Source organism: Felis catus, chromosome B1 (assembly GCF_018350175.1).
Source record: "Felis catus isolate Fca126 chromosome B1, F.catus_Fca126_mat1.0, whole genome shotgun sequence".
Lineage (NCBI taxonomy): Eukaryota > Metazoa > Chordata > Mammalia > Carnivora > Felidae > Felis > Felis catus.
In genome coordinates this window covers 200,683,013-200,700,120 of record NC_058371.1, presented here as the reverse complement: position 1 = coordinate 200,700,120, position 17,108 = coordinate 200,683,013, and the positions used below count along the sequence as shown (strand labels likewise).

The 17,108-nt window shown below is 49.5% G+C and overlaps 1 long non-coding RNA gene across 1 annotated transcript; it reads right to left on the bottom strand.

The window, feature by feature from the left end:
• Positions 1–9,423: 9,423 nt before the first annotated feature.
• LOC123385125 lies at positions 9,424–10,455 on the bottom strand. Its single transcript, XR_006597258.1, has 2 exons — positions 9,880–10,455; positions 9,424–9,655 (listed from the first exon to the last, which is right to left on the bottom strand). It is a non-coding gene; the product is annotated as an uncharacterized LOC123385125 (long non-coding RNA).
• Positions 10,456–17,108: the final 6,653 nt, after the last annotated feature.

Genomic DNA, 17,108 nt, shown 5'->3' with positions numbered 1-17,108 from the left:
GGGCCACTAACTGATATAAGCCTCCTTCTCTGAGGCCTCCTCCTTAAGGAGCCCGTCCCGGTAACAGGAGGCTTTTTCTTTTGTTTCATTCTCTCCCTAAGAAAGTTGATGTCTACGCTGCCCTTCGCCTTGTTGGCCGGTTCCATTCTTCAGCTCTGTCAAAACAAAAAATCTGGGTTTTAAAAAACAAAAGCGGTTACCGTTGCTCTACTAAAAATCCAACTTTTGGGCTTCCTTAATATATCGGGGGCAGCTAGCTCGTAAGTTTTTTGTATGAATAAAAATAAATGGCTCAGACTACGATGAGATGCCTTTACGGCCTTGTTAAAAAGGCCCAAATCCAGAAAACTGACAACCCCAAATGCTAGTGAGGATGTGGAACGGCGGGAGCTCTCATTCATCGCCAGGGCGAATGCAAAATGGTGCACGGTTGCGGTGAAAGACCGTTTGGCCGTTTCTTACAAAACTAAGCATATTCTTCCCATACAGTCCAGCAATTGTGTTCCTTGGTATTTATCCAAATGACTGGAAAACTGGCATCCACACAAAAACTTGCACACAGATGTTTTTTTTTTTTTTTAACATTTATTCACTTATTTTGAAAGGCAGAGAGAGAGAGAGAGAGCAAATGGGGGACGGGCAGAGAGAGAGAGGGAGACACAGAAACAGAAGCAGGCTTCAGGCTCGGAGCTGTCAGCACAGAGCCCCACGCGGGGCTCGAACTCACAGACCACGAGATCAAGACCTGATGGAACTCACGACCGCGAGATCATGACCTGAGCCAAAGTCAGATGCTTAACTGGCTGAGCTACCCAGGCGCCCCACGCCCTCTTTGTTAATAGCAAATCCAACGGGAAGAGACACAAGGCACCGTGCAGGTGGATTCTACTTTGGCCGCTGCTTTATGATCCTTAGCAGGAGGAAGAAGGGCTTACTTCGCCCTAGCAACAGTCCAGCCAATGAGAAGCCGCTACACTTCAAACTCCCAGTTTACTCCAATGGACTTTGTGTTTACAACAGCCCTCCTAAGTTCCCCTTTCCTCTAAAAGAGGGTTCCTCTCGTTTGTTGTGCACGCTCACCTATGCTTGTGCCACTGGTTGGTTGTGCTGGTTGCAATTCTCTGTTAGCCCCGAAAAAACCCGTCTTTTGCTGGTAAAATAACTGGCCGTTTTTATTTTCAAGGTTAACAGGGCTCTTTCGGGTATCAACATGAGCTTCCGCTCTCTCCTTAAGGTCTTTGATCATTTGCTAAACGAATGAAAAGAGATATTAATAGCATTTTTCAATTTCCTATAACCTCATTAACTTGTCTGCTTCACCTACCAATTATCTCATTATATCGATGGATTTATTCACTTCTGTCACTTTTTTGCACATGTAACATACATATGCAGATATCTTATTCGGTGCACAGAGGTTAGACTCGTATCATTCGTAGCAACTGAAGTTTCAGAAAGGTTCCCGCCTCCCCCCCCCTCCCCCGCCCCGCCCCGCGTCTGCCTGGCCAATTTTTTCTTCCTCTTTTGTTTTATTAAAGTAATATTTTTCACAGATTGTCCCTGCAACCTGTTTTCACATTTAAATTCTCCGAAATTGTGCTGCATCTTTAATTTTCTGTGATTTAAAAAAAATGATTCACACTTTAATTGTAGGGTATTCTCATTCTTAGCATTACCTGAAAGAAGGCTAAATCTTAAAACTGACGGCTTTTTAGATTTGACAAAATCCCATATTAGTTCAAAATGTTAATGTTGTGTTTTGCCGCTTGGTCAGTGATCTGTTTTCTGTAGTGTCTGATCCTGTACCTTGCTCCAGAACAGGCTGTTCTCAAGTGCAGGTGGTTTGTCCCCCAGGGACAAATTGGCATCGCCTGGAGACATTTTTGGCTGTCACTGTCACAGCTGGCGTATAGTGGGTAGAGTCCAGGGATGTTGCGAACATTGCCTGGCTAATTTTGATAGTCTTTTGTTTCTTCAGTCACCTTCCCTTTCTTGACATATTTCACAAAAAGCCATTTTATATTTTTCATTTGATAATTCCAATATGAGTTGCTTTTGGTTTCTGTGACTCATTCATGGTGTTTTGTTTCCATGTATGTGTATAACATACATTTTTTTTAAGATTTATTTATTTTTGAGGTGGGGGAACAGAGGATCTAAGGCAGGCTCTGTGCTGACAGCAGTGAGCCTGATGCAGGGCTCGAACTCAGGAACCGTGAGATCGTGGCCTGAGCCAAAGTCGGACACCCAACTGACTGAGCCACCCAGATGCCCCTGACTAAACTTAATTTGGGAGAATCCTAACAGGTTTGGTTGAGAGAGCTACTCCAGCAGGGATTTGTGGTTGTGTCCGGTTGTGTCTGTTGGGCCTCCAGATAGTTGAGAGCAATCCCATAATTGCAAATTCGCAGAATTCTTTCTCCAAATTTGTATTTATATTTTTATTAACTCTTTCCACCTATAATCAGGATACACAAACTGGTAGCTTTGCACGAGTTGGAAGATTTTCGATGGCATGGTTGGTTCAACCCCTCCCGGACATAGTTTCTCATCCCCCATATTTCTGCTCTTGGTAGGTCTGGATCTGCTCTTTGCTTGTGCATTTGGTTTTATTATTCACCCCTCTTCTGGCCACCTTTGGGGATTTCTCTTACATTCTTGCAAGCTCAGCAATGCCTTGAAAGGCAAGTTTGTTCTAATCTGTGCAGCCTCTGGGTGCAGCAGAAGAGCATTTTAGAATGTCTTATCCACCAAAACTCCAGAAGCAGGTGGCCTCCCTGCAACCTACCTTTCCTGCTCTCGCATCCCATCTCATGCTTGGCTGAGAAGTCAGAAGGACAGCAGGACTCTCAGGACACTGGAGCTGCACCCCTCCTGGGGCGTTAAGGGAGACGGTGACCCTGGCTGGCGTCTGCCTCTAAGGACTTTGAGACTGACAGCGCTCCTCCCTCTTTGTCACCCACGCCCTGCTGGCCCACAGGAGCACAGACCGCCTTCTTCTCCAAGACCTGAACTGAAGCCTGAGGTTGTCAGAAACGGATGGGGAGAGTGGGGATGTTAACGTGGTTCACAGGCTTTATCTTGTTTGAGAGAAAGAGGACGGAGCACAGGTGACAAAGCCCTCTGGGTGATGGCGAAGTATAACGATTATTTTGATATTCCAAGAAAGAAATATGGATTTATTCATGATTATTAGGGCAAAAAAATCCCAGGAAGTAACTACTGACGAAAACGAAAAGACTAGAGAGAATAAAACAGAAGCTTGACCAACTGAAAAGGAAAACAATAAATTACAAATCGAAGAGAGAAGAAATAAAATCCAGCCCACAAGCAATCCGATAAAAAATGAAATCCAGCTGAGTACATGTGGAAGCTCTTACAGGCTTTATTGGATGATTCATGAGTCAGGCAGCATCCCAACAGGCAGCAAGGGGCTCTGAAGAGCCGTGCAAAATGAAGGAGTTTTGGAGGCAGAAGGGGGCCAGACAAGGAAGTTACTAGCAGAGTGGGCCGTTTGGGGTCAAGGTCACCTTCCTTTAGGGGACGGCAGGGACCTGTCAGGCAGATGGCCTCGCTGGTGCGGACCAGGAGATTCCAGATTGACTGGACTGAGATTCCACAGCTGGGAGAAGCCGAAACTAATGAAGTTTCTCCATTTGGCGATGTGGGCTTAGCACAAGCGACTCCGCCCTGGGCCCGTCGTCGTCGTCTCTCTTTTAACAACCCTAACTCACGAACTGTGAGATCACTACCTGAGCTGAAACCAAGAGTCGGACGCTTAACCGACTCGGCCACCCAGCTGCCCCGAAAAGTGTGACTTACAAAGAAGTGATATCTTTCCGTTCTCTGTGGCTGTGTTCGAAACAACCCCAAACGTAATGGCTTAGGACCCTCACGCTCACCCGTCACAGTGGTTCGGACCTTCGGGCAGGGCTGTCTGGTGGCTTCTACCATTTCATGCAGAGTGGCTGGAGTCACGCTCTCGGCTGCACGGTGTGGCTGGCTGGGACGGGCCGGAAGGCCCAGGGGGCTCTCGCTCACATGCCCCGCTGGCGTGTTCGGAATGGTACTTGTCTCGTTACCTTGCCGAGGATTCCGATGCTGCCTTGGGATGTGACAGAAGCTGGGAAGCGTGGTCTCTGCTTGTGGACCACTTCCCAGCTGACCCTAGGTTACGGCCCGGATGGGGAGAAGGGGCTCCCGTAGAGCGGACCATCTCTGCCGCAACCCACAACCTCCCCATGTTGTGCGTGCCGCCTTGACTTAGGGCTGTGCCATCTGGGTTGTGTAAGGGGAGCTGTTACAGGTAAAGTGTGAATTTGGATTTTTGTTTTTCATTTTTACATTTCTATTTTTCACGTTTTTGTATTTTCTCTTGTTAACGTTTGAATAGTGTCTGTAAACATAACAGTATATGTATATACGTACTATATATTTATATAAGAAATACATCTAACATATTATGTGTATATTATTATGTATAATATATATAATTACCACAATGTATAGTTTTATTTTATTATTATTTTTAAAATTTTATTTTTATTATGTTTATATTAAGAGGGAGGGAGAGAGAGAGAGAGAGAAAGAGAGAGAGAGAGACAGAGCACAAGCAGGGGAGGGGCAGAGAGAGAGGGAGACACAGAATCCGAAACAGGCTCCAGGCTCTGAGCTGTCAGCACAGCTGATGCGGGGCTCGAACCCATGAACCACAAGATCATAACCTGAGCTGAAGTCGGACGCTTAACCGACTGAGCCACCCAGGCGCCTCCCATAATGTATAATTTTAAAAGAAATGCACATGTACACATCTAGGTGAGGCAGTAAAACCAGACCAACACCTCCAGAACTTCTGGTGCGTCTCTTATTTCAGTCCTCCTACTACCCACCTCCCCAAAGGTAATCCTTTGTGTGACTTTTGGTTAGCTATTTCTTTTCTTTTCTTTTTTTTTTTTTTAAATTTTTTTTTTCAACGTTTATTTATTTTTGGGACAGAGAGACAGAGCATGAACGGGGGAGGGGCAGAGAGAGAGGGAGACACAGAATAGGAAACAGGCTCCAGGCTCTGAGCCATCAGCCCAGAGCCCGACGCGGGGCTCGAACTCGCGAACCGCGAGATTGTGACCTGGCTGAAGTCGGACGCTTAACCGACTGCGCCACCCAGGCGCCCCTTTCTTTGCTTTTCTTAATATTCCTTTCTTCCTTCTTTCCTCCTTCCTTCCTTCCTTCCTTCCTTCCTTCCTTCCTTCCTTCTTTTCCTTCCTCCCTCCCTCCCTCTTCCTCCCTTCCTCTTCCTTCCTTCCTTCCTCTTTCTTTCTTTCTTTCTTTCTTTCTTTCTTTCTTTCTTTCTTTCTTTCTTTCTTTCTTTCTTTCTTTCTTTCTTTCTTTCTTTCTTTCTTTCTTTCTTTCTTTCTTTCTTTCTTTCTTTCTTTCTTTCTTTCTTTCTTTCTTTCTTTCTTTCCTCCACTCCAAGCTGTCAGCATGGAGCTGGATGCAGGGCTCGAACTCACCAACAGTGAGATCATGACCTGAGCCAAAATCAAGAGTCTGATGCTTAACTGACTGAGCCACCCACATGCCCCCTTTGCTTTTCTTTATTGTCTTATTGGCTCTGAAAGCCAATTGGCTCTGAAAGCCAAAGCTTATTGGCTCTGAAAGCGATCATAAATAATAACCCCCCCCTATTTTTGAACTTTGTATAAATGGAATCATAATTATCCCTGTCTCTTGATTTAAAGAAAATTTACATTTTATTTATGTTTGAGTGAGAGAGAGAGAGAGAGAGAGAGACAGAGACAGAGAGACAGAGCACAAGTGGGGGAGGGGCAGAGCGAGACAGACACGGAATCCAAAGTGGGCTCTAGGCTCCGAGCTGTCAGCACAGAGCCTGATGCGGGGCTTGAGTCCACGAACTGTGAGATCATGACCTGAACTGAAGTTGGAAGCTTAACTGACTGAGCCACTCAGGCGTCCCAGTCCCTGTTCTTTTTAGTGATGAAATGACCCCAGCTTTGGCCAGTGGGAGCCTCTCCTTACATTTTTTTGTTTTTAATTTTTAAAATTTTTGTTATTTTTTTAAATGTTTATTTATTTTTGAGAGAGAGAGAGAGAGAGAGAGAGAGAGAGAGAGAGAGAGTGGGGGAGGGGCAGAGAGAGAGGGAGACACGGAATCCGAAGTGGGCTCCAGGCTCCGAGCTGTCAGCACAGAACCCCATGCGGGGCTCGAACTCAGAGACCGCGAGATCATGACCTGAGCTGAAATCAGTTGCTTAACCGACTGAGCCACCCAGGCGCCCCTGTCTCTTGATTTTTTAACTCAATATTTTATATATGTAAGGCTCATCTGTGCTGATGCAAGTAGGTATAGTTCACTCAGTTTTTAATTTTTTAAATTTTCTTTTTTTTTTAATGCTTATTTCTTCTTGAGAGAGGGAGAGACAGAACACGAGTAGGGGAGGGGAGAGAGAGAGGGAGATACAGAATCAGAACCAGGCTCCAGACTCCGAGCTGTCAACACAGAGCCTAATGTGGGGCTTGAACCCACGGACCTCGAGATCATGACCTGAACCGAAGTTGGACGCTCAACTGACTGAGCCACCCAGGCGCCCCGATTAAGTTTAACATTTTAATTCCAGTATAGTTAACATTCAGTGTGATATTGGTTTCAAGTGCACAGTATCGTGAGTCAACAGTTCTATACATCATCAAGTGCTCATTCTTGATCCGCATCACCTATTTCACCCATCGCCTCACTCACCTCCCCTCTGGTAACCAGAGTCTGTTTCTTGGTTTCTCTCTCTCTCTTTTTTTCCTTTGTGTGTTCTCTTAAATTCCACATATGAGTGAAATCATATGGTACTTATCTTTCTCTGCCTGACTAATTTTGCTTAGCATAATACTCTCTAGCTCCATTCATGTCATTGTAACTGGCAAGATTTCATTCTTTTTTTATGGCTAAGAACTATTCCACTGCGTGTGTGTGTGTGACATCTTCTTTATCCACTCATCTATTGATGGACACTTAGGCTGCTTCCGTCATTTGGCTATTGTAAATAATGAATAATGCTGCAATAAACATCGGGGTGCATGTATCCCTTTGAATTAGTGATTTTGTAGTTTTTAGATAAATACCCAGTAGTGTGATTGCTGGGTCGTAGAGTTCTATTTTTAACTTTGTGAGGAATTTCTACAGTGTTCTCCAGAATGGCTGCACCAGTGTGCATTCCCACCAACGGTGCGAGAGGGTTTCCCTTTCTCCGCATCCTTGCCAACGCTGTTGTTTCTTGTATTGTTTTTAGCCGTTCTGACAGGTGTGAGGTGATATCTCATCATAGTTTGATTTGCATTCCCTGATGATAAGTAATGTTGAGCATTTTTTCATGTGTCTGTTGGCCATCTGTAGGTCTTAGAGAAATGTCTGTTCATGTCTTCTGCCCATTTTTAAATTGGATTATTTGTTTCTTGGGTGTTGAGTTTTATAAATTCTTTATATATTTTTGGATACTAATCCTTATCAGGTATGTCATTTGCAAATACCTTCTCCCATCCAGTAGGTTATCTTTTGGTTTGTTGATTGTTTCCTTTGCTGTGCAGAAGCTTTTTATTTTGGTGTAGTCTCAACAGTTTATTTTTGCTTTTATTTCCCTTGCCTCAGAAGACATACCTAGAAAAATGTTGCTACAGCCGATGTCAGAGAAATCACTGCTCTCCTCTAGGATTTTTATAGTTTCAAGTCTCATATTTAGGTCCTTAATCTATTTTGAGTTTATTTTTGTCTATGGCATAAGAAAGTGGTCCAGTTTCATTCTTTTGCATGTGGCTGTCTGGTTTTCCCAACACTATTTGTTGAAGAGACTGTCTTTTTCCCATGACATAGTCTTTCCTCCTTTGTTAAATACCAATTGACTGTATAATTTTGGGTTTATTTCTGGGATTTCTGTTCTGTTGTATTGATCTATATGTTTATTTTTGTTCCAGGATCATTCTGATTTGATCACTACAGCTTTGCGGTATAAATTGAGGTCTGGAATTGTGCCGCCTCCAGTTTTGTTTTTCTTTTTCAAGATTGCTTTGGCTATTTGAGGTCTTTTGTGGTCCCATACAAATTTTAGGATTGTTCATTCTACTCCATTGAAAAATGCTGTTGGCATTTTGATAGAGATTGCATGGAATGTGTAGATTGCTTTGGGTAGTATAGACATTTTAAGAATATTTGTTCTCCCAATCCATGAACATGGAACATCTTTCCATTTCTTTGTGTTGTCTTCAATTTCTTTCATTATTGTTTTGCAGTTTTCAGAATACAGGTCTTTCACTTCTTTGGTTAAGCTTATTCCTGGGTGTTTTATTATTTTTGGTATAATTGTAAGTGGGATTGTTTTCTTAAGTTCTCTTTCTGCTGCTTTGTTTTTAGCTCATAGAAATGCAACAAGATTTCTGAATGTTGATTTTTGTGTCCTGCAACTTTACTGAATTCAATGATCTGTTCTAGTAGTTTTTTGGGAGAATCCTTAAGGTTTCCTATGTATAGTATCATGTCATCTGCAAATATAGTTCACTCATTTTGATTGCCCTTTGGCAGTGGTTCTCAAATTTGAGCATGCATCACAATAACCTTGAAAATTTGTTAAAACCCATATTGCTGGGCCTACTCTAGAGTTTCTGATTTGTTTGGTCCAAGGTAGGACCTGATAATTTGTGTTTCTAACAGCTTCCCAAGTGATGCTGGTATTATTGGTCCTGGGGCCACACTTGGAGACCCACTACACTCTCTATTTTTCCACGCTGCTGTGGATGGATCTTTGGGTTACTTACAATTCATAGCTGTCGTGAACAATGAACACTGCCACAACCTGCTCAAGAACAATGGCCATGGTCTGTTAGTCCCATCTGCTCCTGAAAACACAGATCTTGGGTATTTTTGAGAAATTTCGCTAGGATATCCCAAAACTTTTTGGTGCCTAAAAATCTCTACACGTATCTACCACACTGAGACATAAACCATACTGTCTAACTATAATATACCGGTAAAATTAGGGGCATCTGGGTGGCTCAGTTGGTTACATGTCTGACTCTTGGTTTTGGCTGAGGTCATGGTCTCATCGTTCATGGGATCGAGCCCCGCATTGGGAACTGCACTGACAGTTGTGAAGCCTGCTTGGGATTCTCTCTCTCTCTCTCTCTCTCTCTCTCTCTCTCTCTTTCTCTCTCTCTTCCCCCCTCTCCTGCTTGCTCTCTCTCTCTCTCAAAATAAATAAATGAACTTAAAAAGTTAAAAAAAATAAAATAAGGGTTGGATTAGAGCCCACCCACACGACCTCATTTTACTTTAATAAACTTTTAAAATATCCCATCTCCAAATACAGCCATATTCTAAGGTCCTGGGGGGTTAGGACTTGAACACACATATTGGGGTGGACACAATTCAGCCCATAGCAACATTTAATCATAGGTGTTGCCCCAGATCCAATGCTAGGTGTTCCTTGACACAGGACATGTGCTGTTTATCCCGAAAATCTAAGGAATTCTGAGTTCTGGAGCACCTGTCTGGCCCCAGGCTCTGTGGAAGGATCTCTATTACAAACAGATCCTGAGAGTGTCAGGGTGTGAGGTGGGTCATCTCTGACTGCTCCTTCCAGGGTCCAGATGAGGTGACCTGTTAGAAGTGACCTGGTCAGGTACATGCTGAGAGCCTCCCATACTCCTGAAATCTCCCATGCCCTGGGTGCCGCTCCCTCCACCTGCAGCCCTGCCAGGAGTTTGTGGCTTTCTCTTTGGTGTGACCCCAGAATCCTTGGCTTGGGCAACCCACTTCTGTGCCCTACTTCTAGCCGGGGCAGGTGAGGGTCAGAGGCACCCCTTGGACTCAGCCAGACTCACAAGTGCTCCTTGCCATCCTCTCCCCCACCCTTCACGGTCCTGGAACTGGTGTCAGCAACAATTCAGGTGCCTCATTTCCCAGAGGACAGTGTCCAGTGGCCTCTCTTCTCGGCCACACTTCAACTTCAAGACAAGCGACTCCTCGAGAAGCCTACAGTGGATACAGTGGGACACAAGACCCTGTACCTGGGCCATTTCAGACACAGCCCACAGAGGGTCCCCCAGGTGCCCTGAAGTGACAGCGGAAAGACACATAGAGCACATTCTGCCGTCTGCTCTCAGCACCCCAGCCTGTCGGGGCTCAGGCCTCGGGGGTGTCTGAGCTTCCCACAGTCCCTGCCCTGGCCTGGGGGTGACCTTCCTGCAGCCTTCCCGAATGGAAACCAGGCCCTCATGCAACCCATGGGCTCCGGAGGCCCCTGCCCTCGTATGCTGCCTCCACACCCCATCATTAGGAACACAGTAGGCCGAGCTTAACAGAGGTTAAGAGAGGGGGTGGGGCCTGCAGGGCAGGTTCCTTAGGTGTCATGGTGGGTGTTTCCCTCTGCCTTTAGTGGGGCTTCCTGACTGACTTGTGCAGAGAATGCAGGGGTGTGCTTGTGTGAGGACACCCCCCAGGCGGGAGGGTAGGCGGGGCCAGCTCTAGTGGCTGAGGGAACGTCCCTGGAGCCACAGACTCTGCCAAGGCCTCACTGCTCTTGAAAGTGGATGAAGAATGTCCGAATTTCCTCTGGGTGGATGGTGACCTTGGTGCCTTGCAGGGCTGGCACCTTGCAGAGCTGGAGCCACTGGGGGAAGCAGGAGTGGTCTGTCCTTTGAGCCCCCTGCTTCCCTAGGATGCTTCCATCCAGCATTCCCACACAACGCCCCACCTGACTCACTCTGTTGTGACCCCGTGATGCAGGCCCTTGGCTGCCCCCTCCTGCTAGAACTTACTCTACCATGGGCCCCTTGCATTTCAGCCCTCCCTTGAGGGTAATTTATAGGTGGTCCTGGCCATGCATGGCCTCATTCCCAATGGTCTGCAGCACTCAGTGCCTAGAGCTTTCTCACAGAGGCCATCTGCTGGGCCTGCTCTTTTTCTATTACTGGGTTCCACTAAACTTGACCTTTGGAGGGAATCCTCTTCACCCATCCACCCACACATCCATCCATCCATCCATCCATCCATATATACACCCATCTGTCCATCCATCCATCTATCCATCCATCCACCAACCAACCATCCCTCATCCATCCATCATCCATCTATCCATCCATTATCCATCCATCCATCATCCGTCATCCATCCATCTACCCATCCACCCATCCATCCATCCATCCATTATTCATCTATCCATCTATACATCCATCATCCATCCATCCATCATCATCCATCCATGCACCCATCCACCTATCTACCCATCCACCCATCCATCCATCCATCCATCCATCCATCCATCCATTATTCATCTATCCATCTATACATCCATCATCCATCCATCATCATCTATCCATACACCCATCCACCCATCCATCCATCCATCCATCCATCCAACCATCCATCATCCATCCACCCATCCACCCATTCATCCATCCATCATCCATCCATCCATCTACCCACCCATCATTCTATACACCATTCATTCATCCATCATCCATTCATCCATCCATCAACCCCTCTTCTTTTCATCCATTCACACAATTACCGTTCCATATACCAATACATCCACTAATCCATCATGCATCCATTAATCATCATCCATCTACCCAATCATTCATCAAACATCTATTTATCCATCATCTCTCATCCATGACCAATCCATCCATCCATCTATTCATCACCCATCCACCATCCATCCAACCATCCACAAACCAACCATCACCCATCCCTCATGCATCCATCCACCCATCCATCTATCCATCCATCCAACATCCATCCATCCATCCATCTATCCACCCATATGTCCATCCATCCATCCATCCATCCATCCATCCATCCATCATCCATCTCTCCTTTATTCTTCCTTCCTTCCTTGCTTCCTTCCTTCCTTTTTCTTTTATTCTTTCCATCCATCCATCCATCCATCCATCCATCCATCCTTTATCCATTATCCGTCATCCATTTACCAATCCATCCACCTATCGAGCTACCCATTTACCCATAGATCAACACACATCCACCCATCTATCCACCAGTCCATTCACCCATTCATCCATCCATCCATCCATCCACCCATCGATCCACCCATCCACCCATCTATACATTCACCTATTCATCCATCCATCCATCCATCATCCATCCATCCATTCACCCATCCACCCACCCATCCATACATCCATCTGTCCACCTGTCCACCTATCCATCCATTATTTATCTACCCAACCTCCATCCATCCACCCATCCATCCATCCATCATCCATCTATCCATCCCCAAATGACTAAGTGTCCGGCTATGTAGCTGACGCTATGTTGTGTGCAGTGGACAGAAGAGCTACATGGGACAAAGGAAAGAGTGGGACCAGGAGAGCAGAGGAGCACCTGACTGAGCCATGGACTTGGTAGAAGCTCAAGTAGGAGCTAGCCAGAGTGAAGGGGACAAAGGAGATCCAGGCACAGGAAACAAGATGGGAAAGACTGAGAAGCATGAAGCTGTCTGCCTGTGGTTCCTAGGAGCTGATGATGCTGTGTGCGGTGTGACCGCAGCATGGCAGGTGTCAGAACCCCCCGGGATATGCTTGCCAGTTCAGGCCTTACTGAGGACAGAGGCAAGGGGTTGTCTGCAGACACAGTCCCCCCACATTGACCTGTGTGGGTCCCTGGCAGGTGGAAATGGACCCGAAGCCTTTCTTAACCTACTGTGGTAGATTCAGAAGGGTACAGATTCAGACACGGAAAGTAGCCTGTTCAGGGTCACACAGGTCATAAGGGGCAGAGCTGGGATCTGAACCAGGGCTGCCCAGCTCCTGAGCCAGGTTGGAGCAGCTGGGGTTCCCGAGCATGGCCTGAACCGGGGTGTCCCCAACCTCTGTGGTGGGAACACTCCTGTGTCTTCCAGCTCCAGCGGTACAGGGTGCTCACGTCCGAGGTCCCCGTGAGTGAGCGCTCCTCCACGGCCACCATGGACCCCAGCCCCCCCCCCCAGCATGAGCTGCAGGGACAGGAGCACTGGGAGGGTGAGTTACCCCGAGGCCCCAGAGGTGAGCAGAGGCAAAGCAGGGTCAGGGCCACAACACAGCTCCTCATTAATTCTCACAGCAAAGTCCGGACAGGACTGCAGCCCCATTTTACAGATGAGGACACTGAGGCCGGGACAAACATGCTTCCCCAAGTGCTGTGTTGGATGAGCATCCCCAGGAGGTGGAGGAGGCTCTGAGTGCCTCCAACATCCAGTCCCCCTCTCCCCGTATTTGCTCAGGGGGGCCCAGGAAAGAGGCCAGGCATAGCTGACCATCCCTGTGCCAAATAGGCATGGACCCAGCCTCCTGTGGGGGGCGGGGGGGGAGGCCAGTGGCCAATTCTGGCCACTGAAAAGGAAGGGACCCTCTGCTGCCCGGAGGTGGAGACGGTTTGGGGGAAGCTTCCCTGCCCTGACAGGAGAAAGCACTGGGGGGCAAGGCCCTTTTTGCTGCTGCCCACCCCCCTTCTGCCTTCACATCTGCTGGTGGGGACTGTGCCAGCTTGTGACCAGGGGGGACCAGCAGAAGAAAAACGGCCAGCATGCTAACAAAGGCCGGCTGCAGGACGAAGTGACCCAGGAAGGGACCAGAGAAAAGACAAACGCCTAGAAGGCTAGGCAGGAGGGAAGGGGTGCCCCTCACCCCCGCCAGCGCCCCCTCCAAGCTTTAGTAAGAACACCCCCAACAATCTCTCTGCCAAGGTCTTTGCCAGAGGGGGTTTCACACGAGGCATGGCCTCCCTGCTGGAGCCTTAGCCCGCAGCCAGGGAGGACTCTCACAGGGGTCTGAGGGCGGGCCAGGGTGGGTTGGTTACCTTCAGATTCACCGTCACAGGCTGAGACAGGACCGGGTCCTCCCCGACCTCACACAGGTGCTGGAGCCACAGCCGGACGCGGCGGAGGTCTGCCTTGGCCTTTCCTCCATGGCCTTGAGGGACAGAAGGAGGGCGGCAGTGAGGACCCCTCTGAGCCCCAATCCTCCAGTCTGGACCCAGCACTCTGCACCTGCTCTCCACTCCTCACCCTCACCCGCCCTGCGAGGCAGCTGACACGGCCTCCTCGTGATGGCCAAGGAAACCAAGGCTCAGAGAGGTGCAGTCACTTGCCCAAAGCCACACAGCAGGTGGGCACCAGAGGGAAGATTCTAGGTCCAGCAGCCTCCAAGGCCTCCTGCCGCACCCACAGGGGCGATGCCAAGGGTGCCTGCAAGTCTCCCCTCTGGTCTGATGTGTGGTCATCCCTGGGCCTGTCCCCAAGTGTCCCAGTGCTCTGCCGGACCCCTCCCCTGCCCTGGGTGCTGTGGTGTGGCCTGGAAGCCCCGAAGCCGATCCACAGGGAGCAGAAGGGATGTGTCCCTTGCACAGAAGCTTGTCTTGCCTCCGTGAAGGAGGAAGCACCTGCTGGACTATGACCTCCCTCTGTCAGGGGCCCTGGTGGCCACAGTGACAAGGGCCTTCTGCTGAGCCCACCAGCCATGTGTCCTGGGGGAGAAATGAACATGGCTGTGTCAGGACAGGGGGGGTTGGGCCTTCTTGCAACTGCAGCATAAGAGGCTTGTGAACTCTCTTCTACGTGTCCCAGGGCGGTGGTTATGGATTTGAGTCCTGAGTCAGGCAAGTCCCTGTCTCCTGATGACGGTGGGGGTTACGACGGTGGCGATGACAAGACACCTGGTTCATGAGGCGGCCGTGAGCTTGGGGAAAGCGGGAGGATCTCACTCCATCCCCGAGGCTCTGTTCCCTCTGCCCCTCACTCGCTGCTCTCCAGGGAGGAGGGACCTCCATTCAGTGGGCCTGGGGCACCCCCAGTCCAGCCCCTTCTCCTTTGGGAGCCAGCCGTCCACAGGAGACCCGTTGACTCTCGGTGGCTCCGCACACAAGTGGGAAGGGGACGCTCTGCCTGTGTGGGGGAGGCTGCCTGCCCAGCGTCTTCTGTGACCGGTGGGGGTTCTCGATAATGGGGTTCAGTGTTAGGAAGCCACTTGGCTGCAGACATGAGCTGCGGTCCCCGAAATCCACTTGATCAGAGACGAAGGTGTTATCTGGCCTGTAGTCGCTTCTTTTTCCTCCTTAATCTGTGGACTCCTGAGGTCTCTTTGGTGCGGCCAGGACCCGGGTGGGGCTCCAGGGACAAGAGGGAGGCTGAGGGGCAGTCAGCCCTGCCTTTGAGCTCTGACAGGGGAAAGGGGAGGAGAGGGTCCAGCTAGACTTTGACAGTAGGATGAGTTGGTTCATGGCAGGGGTCACCTCCCCCAGGAAGCCCTCCATGATGCCTGCTGGGGGATTAACATGAACATCAGCATCATTGTCTGGTGGCTTGGCGGCTTCCCCCTCTAGTCTGAGAGCTCTGTGAGTCCAGGGTCCTTGCCTACCTAGGTCACTGCTTCTAGCCCAGTGCCCAGCACAAGAGACATTTGTTCACCGAATGAATGGAAACTCCGGCAGTCAGGATCCTGAGTCCAGAGGCCAAGTGGGAACTCAGCTGTTCAGGGCTCCAGGAGGAGTCCCTGGAGGAAGCAGGATGGGTGTGCAGGCTGAAGCTCTGGGAGAAGGTGGACGATGGCCGGGGGGTGAGGGTGGGGTTACCAGGGGTCCATGAGAATGGGTGTGGACAAATCCTGGACTGGGGTCCATGCCCATCGTGTGCCCTGCTTGCTGAGTGACCCTGGTCCCTCACTGCCTCCCTCTGGGCCTCAGTCTCCCCATGGGGCAGAGAAGAGGAACAGGTGACCTCACCGAGGGGAGCCTGGTGGACATGGGGAGGGACGAGGGAGTCTTGGACTCAGATCACACAGTCCAAGAGCTGGAAGGACCCTGAATCTTTAGTCCAGCCATTTCAGAGCACAGATGGGGAGCCTAACGCCCAGAGAGGGGACGTGGTTTGTTCAAGATCACAGGGCAGGGTCATGATTTCTCTTTAAGGTCTAGGATGTCAGCATCTCCCCTCTTGTCATCCAGGATCCCCCTGCTCAGAAGGCACCTCAGTGCCCCCTTCCTCCTTTTAGGACATGCCCTTTGAACCCTGGGCTGCAGCTGGGGCCCCCACCTCTTCCCAGTCCCTTGGCCACAGTGATGGGTCTGGGATGAGGCCACCAGCTCCTATCAGCCCCAATCAGGAGCTTTCCCTGGGACTCTGCACCTGCGTCTGGAAATTCTGAGTCTGGTTCTTGGGGGGGGGGGGGCGACATGCACCGCAGAGGAATTCACAGCCGCATCCCAGTAAGGAGCAGAGGGTCTACAGGCAGGGAGGAGCACAGCTGAGCAAGGGAGGGAGAGGGGCGGCCTCATCAAGGTTCCAGCCCCTGAGCACCAACCACAGTCCTCCCTTCCCTCTGTCCTGTGCCTGATCCTTGGAATTGAGTCTCCTAGTGGTTCAGCCAGTTCATGTTGAGGGTCACCTGCACCCAAGAGAGACCAGACTGGGGCCACTGGGAGATGCTGACCGCAGCCATGAGTCCTCCTGGACACAGTGACATCCCCCTCTGCCCCCAGTCTTCTGGAAGGAACCACGGACCGATCCTGGGGCAGCGCCCCATCTGCTGGCCAATCAGATTCCTGGTCTGGGATCTGGAGCCTTAGCTCCAGAGCCTTAGAGGCAGCTCATGGCAGTCCTGGGGGGAAGGCTGTGAACACCTGCTCCCCACAGACTCCCAGCTGCCCTGCCCCCACCCCGCCTGCCCAAGCCTCTTGTCCAGCTCCTCCGATCCAGGAGCTTGCGTGTTCTGCAAAACCAGCTGCCTCTTCCCTTTCTTTTACTTACAAACAAGAGAACTTCAACTGACACCCCTCAAACTGGACCCTGATCTCTTCCAGGCTTTGGGTCCCCAAAGCACAAAACCCCAGGCTCTCTCCTCAGCACCGCTCCCCGTGCTCCCTAACCCTAGGTCTGAATGAGCAGGCGCCCCAGTGGACTGCTCAGGAGGTCCTTCAGGAGAGCCCTGGCCCTTACACATCTATGCTGTGCAGCACCCAGCAAGCACTCAATAAATGCTTCTTGCGTGACCAAGAATGAGCCTACGTGCTTCTGAAGCCCCGGGAGGGTCCCGGCTCTAAAACTGAAGAAAGGAGAAAC